Source organism: Nomia melanderi, chromosome 8, assembly GCF_051020985.1.
Source record: "Nomia melanderi isolate GNS246 chromosome 8, iyNomMela1, whole genome shotgun sequence".
NCBI classification, from domain to species: domain Eukaryota; kingdom Metazoa; phylum Arthropoda; class Insecta; order Hymenoptera; family Halictidae; genus Nomia; species Nomia melanderi.
In genome coordinates, this window is record NC_135006.1 from 14785877 (window position 1) to 14796463 (window position 10587).

Consider the following 10587-nt stretch of genomic DNA (forward strand, 5'->3'; position numbering starts at 1 on the left):
CACATTACCAGTTACAGATCAGCGATCACATGAGAACGCTATTTACATTCATCATAATACGCACGCAACATCGTCCATTAATATTCAAAACCAGTTTCCCACTTCCCTTGAAAAATACTGACTACACTGAAGTCCTTTCGAATTGCCAGGTGAAGCTGAAGCTTCGTTCGAAGCGTTTAGCGAATATGCTTCATCATCGATCGCTGTTATCCACTATTAATCTTGTCTGCGAGTACGCGAAATTCGGTGACTTTAACGAATTCGTCTAGTTCATTACAGATTCTTAATAGACAACTCTCTAATCAGTACAAAATTTGGAAGAATTCTTTCGAATTGCCAGATGAAGCTGAAGCTTCGTTCGAAGCATTTAGCAAATACGCTTCATGATCGATCGCTGTTATCCGCCATTAATCTTGTCTGCGAATACGCGATGGAAATTCGATGACCATCACGAAACGAGTTCGTCTATTCAATTTCGTAGAGCAAAATACACAAAATGGAAGAAATACAATATTAAATTATTAGACTGAATTGGATTATTATCATTGCACGTTCATCAAACTGAATGTCACCGCAATGGATAGCATTATTTATAATATAGAAATGTTTGCGAATGATCATCGTTTAATCGAGTGAATTACAGTAATTCGATTTGCTTGGGGGTCACCGGTGACCCCCATGGCATTCAACGTGTTAACCCTTAGCACTCCAGATGGTTTTGTGATCTATCAGCAACTACAACTAATTTTTATAGTATTCCTATCGAAAATGAAAAATGCTATAACATTCCTTAGATCTTTTATTTTCCTTAGTGCAAAATTTTGATGTGTGAAAAATCGAATAAGTTTAGAGTAGTTTCTTTAAAATTCATTAAAATATCTAATATTATTCCTGGTGCAGGATTGGAGCCTACAGAGTTCAAAGGGTTAACCCTTAGCACTCTAGATGGTTTTGTGATCTATCAGCAACTGCAACTAATTTTTATAGTATTCCTATCGAAAATGAAAAATGCTATAACATTTCTTAGATCTATTATTTTTGTTCTTAATGCAAAATTTTGATGTGTGAAAAATCGAATAATTTTAGGGTAGCTTCTTTAAGATCCATTAAAATATCTAATATTATTCCTGGTACAATATTAAAGCCTACAGAGTTCAACGTATTAACCCTTAGCACTCGTAAGCTCTACTAGAATCATTCGACACTTCTCGATAAGGCATGGATACCAATTAAAACCAACAAGTTAAAAAAGCACACGTAATTTAAGAAACGAAGTCATTTCATACAAATATTCCACATATCGATTCCACAAAACATAATATTACAACACTTTGTAATTTCGTTATATCAAATCAAACGACTTCACCTCTCGAGTAAAGGGTTAATAAACAACTTCCCCTGCGACCAGTGTAAAATTCGGAGCTGCCAGTCCGTTCCAGCCAGGGGGACGGATGCGATCTCCGAACTTTCCACGCGAAAGCGGAGCTGCGTCCGCTCCGCGCTACAGGACAGAGCAACGGAGCCAAGTTCCGTCGTAAAATAATCGCTCAAGGTCCGCGGTGGCGTTGCACCCATCGGAGTACAGGGCTGCCAACAACCGTGCACTGTTTACATCGGCGGGCGAGCGTGTTCGCGGCCCCCGTGCCCGTTCCGCCTCCGCCACCGCCGCCGCCGCCCCCGCCCCCCCGTCGCCGCCATCCCGCCTTCCTCACGGACGACTCGAACCCGTCGCTCTCTCGCCTCCTCTTTCATTCTCCTCCGTGTCCTCGTTGTCTTAGGCCGCGGTTACGGTCGAGTCGTATTCGTATGAACCGATGTGCACGCTGCAACGCGTACGCGAGAACGAACAGTCCCGCCTGAACCCTTCGCAGTCGAAAGTCAACGCTGGCTCCCAACACATGTTCCTTAATGAGGGAAATACCTTTAGACGGATGACAACGAGCTTGTCTTTATGAATTTTTTTGTGGAGGAAAGGATTGCTTTACATTTTTGAAACTTTGGTTATCGTTTGTTATATTCTTTCTCTATTGCAACGCATTTTTTGTTTTTCAAAATATTTGAAAATGGAGTTATGTCCCTGTTTTTCGGGAAGGCTGTGGTGAGACTTATTAAATGTAAGCTCTGGCATTGGCTGCGTTGATTTGAAACAAACTAGCAAGGCATGTTTCGATAATTAGCGTTTACAGTTTGTAGGTGAATTTGAAAAAAGTGAAAAATATTGGAAATTGGAAAAATGGCACGCTTTTAAACAGAAACTTCGAATTTTAGATGAAATGTTCAATACTTTCGAATGAGATACAGACGACATTTTCTCAGATTGAATTGACACTAGGTTTACGGGCATTCGTTGTACACTTCGTTCTATTATTCCTAAAAGAATCGATGCTCGTTTATTTAGAGCATAAATTAAGATCTGAGTAAAAAAAGTTAGACATTCTGTGACACTAGCTAATGGGGAAATGTACGAAAATTGGGAAATTAAGAAGATGGAACTAAAAGAAATTAGACATTCTTTGAAACCAGCTAATTAGGAAATGTACGGAAACTAGGAAATTAAGAAGATCTGAGTAAAGCAAATTAGACATTCTTTGACACTAGTTAATTAGGAAATGTACGGAAATTGGGAAGTTCAAAAGATCTAACTAAAAGAAATTAGACATTCTTTGAAACTAGCTAACGAGGAAATCTACGGAACTTAGGAAACAAAGAATATCTAATTAAAAGTAATTATACATTCTGTGACACCAGCAAACGAGAAACTACACGGAAACCAGGGAACAAAGCTGTTTCATTTGAATATTTCCCATATCGACGAATCACAAAGCATAACGTGACACATCAGACTACAATCTTACTACATCAAATCTAGTAGTAACCGTGAGTCACCTCTCGAGCGCAAAGGGTTAACGCTATCATCGAAAAAACCAGTGCACTCTATAAGCGAGCTGCAACCGTAGTTTCCGTTGGAAAGTTAACAGGTTCTCAATACATAAACCAAACGCATTGCGATCGAATTTGCATCAACAAGAACATCGAAATGCGCATGTACACGGAATTCCAGCGTGACCGTAGCTTCAGCGGGAATCGTTCGGTGTTTTTCGCTTCGATCTGCGACGCGTTCGCGCGTCGGCTGATGCTCTTCCGTCTGCGACGCGGAGAGGAAACGCGATGCAGAAGAGGAGGACGGGGAGGGAGAAGGGCAGGTCGGTGGGAAAGGAGGAAGGTCGCGGCGGCGGCGAAATTCTAGCGTGTCAAGTTTTCGAGCAGCTGGTCACGCTTCGCGAGTTTCAGTTCGGATTAGGTTCTCGGCCATTTTCGCAGTTACAGCCTGACCCGGCTCTGATCCCGCGCCCGTTGCCGCGTGAAACGCGGACCGGGAGGATCCGCGGCAGTCAGCCGTGAAACGTTCCTGCAGTTTTCGTGGCCGTAACGATCGCGGCTCGGAATCGGCGGATCCGTTTCCGAACGAGTAAACGGCGAATCGGAGGTACCGAGAAACGGAGGAACGCGGGGCCTGAGAAACTGAGAAATGGAAGGGGGAATGGGAGTTCGAGAATCGAGGAACTAGGAAGCTGAAGAACTGAGGAATCGGGGAGTCGGGGAGGTAAGATGATGGGGAACTAGGCGAGTAGGGGAGTAGAATTAGGGGACTGAGTAGAGCTGTAGAGTTAGGGAAGCGAGCGACTAAGGGACTAGGGCGTAGGAATTAAGGAATTAAGGAATCTGGGAAGCAGGTAGTTGAATTGAAAGCGAGAAATTGAGGGACTGAGGGAGTAACTGAGACGTTGAGAGACTATGGAACTGAGGAACTGAGGGACTGAGTAAGTAAGGAAGGAAGTAAGTAGTTAAGGAACTAAGTAAGTAAGTAAGTAAGTAAGTAAGGAACTAAGTAATTAAGGAACTAAGTAAGTAAGTAAGTAAGTAAGTAAGTGAGTAAGTAAGTAAGGAACTAAGAAACTAGGTAATTAAGGAACTAAGTAACTAATTATGTAAGTAAGTAAATAAGTAAGTAACTAAGGAACTAAGTAATTAAGGAACTAACTAACTAAGTAAGTAAGTAAGCAAGTAACTAAGGAACTAAGAAACTAGGTAATTAAGGAAGTAAGTAACTAACTAAGTAAGTAAATAAGTAAGTAACTAAGGAACTAGGTAATTAAGGAACTAAGTAACTAACTAAGTAAGTAAATAAGTAAGTAACTAAGTAACTAAGTAAGTAAGTAAGTAAGTAACTAAGGAACTAAGAAACTAGGTAATTAAGGAACTAAGTAACTAACTAAGTAAGTAAATAAGTAAGTAACTAAGGAACTAAGTAAGTAAGTAAGCAAGTAAGGAACTAAGAAACTAGGCAATTAAGGAACTAAGTAACTAACTAAGTAAGTAAGTAAATAAGTAAGTAACTAAGTAACTAAAAAACTGAGTAACTGAGTAACTGAGTAACTGAGTAACCAAGACACTAAGAAACTGAGAAACTAAGAGACGGCAGATCGCAGGGCCCAAGAGCCGGCGGAACAGAGAAACCAAGAAACGGCGAGCCCGGTGAAATTAAGAAACGGAGAAACTGAGGACGAACGGCGATCGTTCGAGCGAAGAGTACGCGCAGCGTGGGTAGGGGATGCTGGTGGCTGCATACCGCGAGGTAGCGTATAGCTATCGAGGTCAATGGTTAGTCCAAGGTCCCGAGTTCGAATCTCGCGGCAGGGTTCAACGCGACTCGGCATTTCCTCTCGCGAACAACGATCCCCGTTCGTGGAACGCTCGAGGCCAAGACTCGCGCGGTCTCTGCGAACGAGAACCGCGGCTCCTCGTTTTTTCCGTGGCCGGAGCAGCCGTTGCGGTGCACGTTGCACCGTGCACGATACCGACGGACGATAGCGTACGCCGCGATAAGCGCTACCTGCCAACAGTAAAACGTGCTTCTTCGATCCGCCTTTAACAACCAACGCGAAGACTCAACTCCTAATCGTAATCGAACACTGGTTCGACGTTACATCTACGTTCGGAGCATGTTGTAAACGTACGATGTTTCATACAAGTTGGGAAAATGTTCGATCGATCGAAAATTCAAGGCTACATCAAAGTGAACCGAACGTACGAATTAAAGATCGAAGTAGAATCGAAGCTGATCTCGCTCGAACGATACTTTAACTTATATTCGTAACGTTCGCACGGTAGAGATTCCCATGTTGAAGTCGATCTTGAAGTTATAATTAAAGTTGAAATTGAAATCGAACGTACGCGGCGTTCAGATCGAGATCGTCGGTGAACAGTTTTAACAGTCGATGCCAGCGTTGCGTTTCGACGCATGCAAACATCGTAATCTCGCGATAAGGTCGCGGCTGATTTACTCGTCAATAAAAGCATATTGGAAACACGTGTATCGCGCAAGCTGCTGCCAAAACCGGTCGCCCCGGAGAGAGAGAACGATCCCGCTCGACCGGCGGTGCGCGACGAACGCTATGAATCACGCGGACGGTTTTAAGTTGGACGTCGTAAACCCGACTCGTTCCTTCGTATATACGCGTTCCCATCCTCGTTCGGTCTTTTCTTTGTTTCCGCCTGACGTCGGCTCGCACGTTGTCGCGTTGTCGCGTCGTCGCCGCCGCCACCGCCGCCGCCGCCACCACCGCCGCCGCCGCCGCCGCCGCCGCCGCCGCTGCGTTTTCTCGTTTCTACGCGCGACACGCGTTCCTTCGATGACCGATCCATAAGCTCACGGCTACATTCGACGCGTACTTCAACGTACTGATGAAGAAAATGACAAGAAAAAACACATTTCTTAGTTTCTTAGTGTCTAAGTTACTTAGTTACTCAGTTAGTTTCCTAATTACTTAGTTATTTAGTTACTCAGTTACTCGGTTATTCAGTTTCTTAGTTACTTGGTTACTCAGTTACTTAGTTACTTAGTTACTTAGTTACTTAGTTACTCAGTTTCTTAGTGTCTAAGTTACTTAGTTACTTAGTTACTCAGTTACTCAGTTACTCAGTTTCTTAATTACTTAGTTACTTAGTTACTTAGTTACTTAGTTACTTAGTTACTTAGTTACTCGGTTATTCAGTTTCTTAGTTACTTGGTTACTCAGTTACTTAGTTAAATTTGAAATTTGAACGGTACGCCATTATAATAGTCACATTCTCTAGATATCATGATTTTCGACTGTATTATACGTTTAACCCTTAGCACTTCAGATGGAAAATGGACTTAAGCCACTTTCAAAACGATTCATAAATACACTCGAAAATTCATAAATGAAGACAAAGCTGCTTTATTTAAATATCGCACATGGAAACACAAAGCTTCATTTAGAATACTAAATATTCAACTTCGTAGCTTCGCTGTATCAAATCAAGTGATGACTGAGTCATCTCTCGACTGCGAAGGCTTAATACCGTTAGATGCTTAATATTATAATAACATTAAGTCTGTTACCAGTTGTTAATATTAGTAATTGTATTAAGATTCCATTAATTCGAAAACATTTGACAGAAGCTTTTATAGACCACTGTTCAGTATCCACTGCTAACTTAGATATTTAGACGCTAGTTACACGTGACTAATAGAGCAACAGCAAAACGAGTAAACAAAATTTGCACCGTAACCTCACGCGATCCGAGATCCGTGATCTGCAATCGTTTAGATCCAGTTTATCGATCGACGTTATCGAGCAACCGATAAAACAAGTCCACCCAGTCGAATAACTAAGAGGAAACTATAAGAAACAAACAATTGCTGATAACTAAACAAGGTGATAAGATAGTAACTAATAATACAACTGAATAAGGTAAGACCAATTTTCTATAGACACAACCAAAGTGCCACCCTCTTAACCCTTTGCACTCACAGTCGCCAGGTGATTCGATACAGGAAAATTGAAAATAAATAAAAATAAAATAAAAATAAATATTGAAAGGAAATAGCTCCCTCATTTGTGTGATTTCCTGACAAATGAATTTGAAAAATTCTTGTCCACATCTAACTGGAAAGTATTGAATATTTCAACCCCTTGCAACTACTTGCACTCTCGCCCTTGCAACCCTCTTAACCCTTTGCACTCACAGTCGCCAGGTGATTTGATACAGGAAAATTAGAAACTTTATTGAAAATAAAATAAAAATAAATATTGAAAGGAAATAGCTCCCTCATTTGTGATTTCCTGACAAATGAATTTGAGAAAATCTTGTCCACATCTAACTGGAAAGTATTGAATATTTCAACGCAATTTTCATTAGTTTTATCGAGTGCAAAGGGTTAAGAGGGTCGCACTCTAGTTGTGTCTATAGAAAATTGGTCTCATCTTATTCAGTTATATTATTACTTATCACCATTGAAAATAATAATATATATACTAATTATCATTGAAATCCCAAATCGGTCAGATTTCAAATAGCTCGGCCTGCCGAAAACAAAGAGCGACGCGAGAACAATCCCCGAATTCCCGTGGTTCCCTCGAGTTTCCGGTCCGCCGTTGCATCGGATCGAATCGAATCGAAGTCTGTCGCGCGGCGTATCGACGCGGAGCGTGGGTGTGCGCGATGTCGAAACGAATAGCCTCGATAGCCGTGTCTCGATAGAGCAACTAGTCTCGCGAGGAAAAATTGCGTCCGTTAGTCAGAGCTTGCGACATTAACGCGGAGCGGCGCAGCTCGGCGTGCCGCACGAGCGACTCGAGCGCGGAGTTTGCACGCGCGACCTACTTACTCGCGATTCCGCGAAGAAAACATCGAGCGGTCGAGAGCGGTCGGCGGGAGCGGTCGAGCGGCTGGCTGCGCGCGTACCCTCGCGATTTCGCGCGAGATTTTCTGATTCGAGCGCGATCGCGAGGGTCGCCAGCGATTCTTGCGTCGATCCGGATCGATATCAATCGTAACAGTGACTCGCGCCGCTCGCTTCTTCCCTTTAACCCTTTGCGCACGAATCTCGACGTTTCGGCGAGATGAAGTCTCCACGTTTCGAAGACTAAGTCGTAAACGAATAATTTAATTACTCGAATAACAGGAGATTAGTACGTAGTTTCTGTTTTTCTTGTCATTTGTGTAATTGATGTATAATTTAGCTTCATCTGCTGAATTTTGTAGATTTCAAAGCTTCTTCCCTTTAACCCTTTGCGCACGAATCTCGACGTTTCGGCGAGATGAAGTTTCCACGTTTCGAAGATTGAGTCGTGAACGAATAATTTAATTACTCGAATAACAGGAGATCGGCACGTAGTTTCTGTTTTCCCTAGCATTTGAGTAATTCATGTATAATTTAGCTTCATCTGCTGAATTTCGTATGTTTCAAAGAATCTTCGTCCGCGAAGGGTTAAAGGCAACTGAAACGGTTAACCCTTCGCGGACGAATGTCGACGTTTCGGCGAGATGAAGTTTCCACGTTTCGAAGATTGAGTCGTGAACGAATAATTTAATTACTCGAATAACAAGAGTTGACTGCCACGAAAACCTTCGGAGCTTTGCTTATTCTTTCGTAGCAAAGATAAAGAGAAACGTATTGTTTGCTTACGTCACACTATTATCTAGTAATATTATATTAAAAATATTTCCATTCGACATTAGTTATCCGACGAATCGTAATTATTGTCAAGTAATTTAGAAGCTCCGGTCATCGGTGTGCCACGTGGCGTCCAACGTGTTAACATAGATTAAAGCAAGCACTATCGCGCTGCTTGGCTTTCCTCGAAGAATAAATGGAGCGCTATCGCTCCGCTTCGAGAAAAAGGGCAATTTTCTTGAATTTCTTCCAAGTGGCTTCTAAATGGTGTTCTCAACTATGTTCGACACAAACATCTTGTCATTAATAATCCATTGAACAAAGAGAAAAATTCTCATCCTATATTTATATTTACTATAGACTGTAGCAATCGATACCGAATGAATGTCATTTGAATGATTCAACAGAATCGAGTAACATTTCTATTTCACGCTTGACATCTTCGTCAGAATCGAATTCGGTACGCTCGAACGTTGTCGCTCCGCTGTAGTTATCGTTCGTTACACGTGTAGCTTGTAATTGACACGTGGATCGGATCGTTAACTTAAGTATCCAATGAATAGGTTCACCGCACAAGGTTCCCTTAATGCCGGTTGCAGTCGGGGCGACGGAGTCATCGAAGAAGTTCGAGTTACCGGAATCACTCTAATTACTCGGCGGTCGCAGCGCTAACCGAAGCCGACTCGCGCGACACGCCGTTATCGAGCGATCGCCGATCTCGCCGCGAGAAAGCGGCGTAAACATTACCGCGGATTTATATGCGCCCGAGCTTGCTGCTCTGCGGCGTTCAGCAGTGAGGCTGGTATAGCAGCACCGCGATCCAGCGAGTCGCTATTTTCCCATGATACAGATCGTCGGGAGGTTCGGTTCAAAGTTAAAGGGAATTACGTATTTGTCTCTTCTATCTTGTGCGAGATTTATATAGTTCGATCATCGGTGTTAACTGGTTTAGCTTCTATCGTGAGACACCATAATTAGGAATGATATTGCAGCATTGCTAATAGGATTAGCTACCTTTTTATTGGAAAGTAGTGGTATTAAACCTTTGCACTTGAGGGGTGACTACTCAGCTGATTTTATGCAGGAAAACTATTATTGTACTATTATATTATAGCTCGTATGGTTAATATTATTTGATATTATCTAATATTATATTTTTACTATTTAATATCATCTAATACTATTTAATATTATTTAATATTATCTAATATTATACTTTTACTATTTAATATTATCTAATATTATACTTTTACTATTTAATATTATCTAATACTATATTTCTACTATTTAATATTATCTAATATTATATTTTTACTATTTAATATTATCTAATACTATTTAATACTATTTAATATTATCTAATATTATCTAATACTATTTAATATTATCTAATATTATCTAATACTATTTAATACTATTTAATATTATCTAATATTATCTAATACTATTTAATATTATCTAATATTATCTAATACTATCTAATACTATTTAATATTATCTAATATTATCCAATATCATCTAATATCATATCATTCGACATTAAATATAACACCTCCTACAACCAATTCCAAAAATATCAAAATAAACCAGCTTCGTCCCGACGTACTTAGTTCCACAATCGTGATCTCATCAAACGTTAATCTCTCTCGCGAAAGACTTTCGAGCGCAGAGGGTTAACAATATTCTACATCAAGTTGAAACTGTCCCGTTCCGCGGCTACCAGTTCCTATAATCTTCGCCGCGGAGCCGGTCCGACAATCATCCAGTAACCGCGTACCCCTTATCCGAATAGGGTATCGCAGGCAGATTCGTCGCCACTACACCTCGTACGAAACTCAACAGAGAATTACGACCACACGCGTCGGGAACGGTCGAAAGCGTCCGCGAGACCGAGCGCTCTGCCTTTGAACGGAAACGCGTCGAAGGTCCCTGAGGAGGGAAGTCGAGGCCATACCACCCGGCTAGCCTCAAGGTTTTTCGCTCTCCTCTCTCCTCTCTTCGCTCTCTCTGCCCCTTCGCTCCTCGCGCGCGGTTCACCGTTCCCTTCCAACGATCTCTCTCTCTCCCTCTCTCTCCCTCTCTCGCGCTATGCTCTCCGCGTT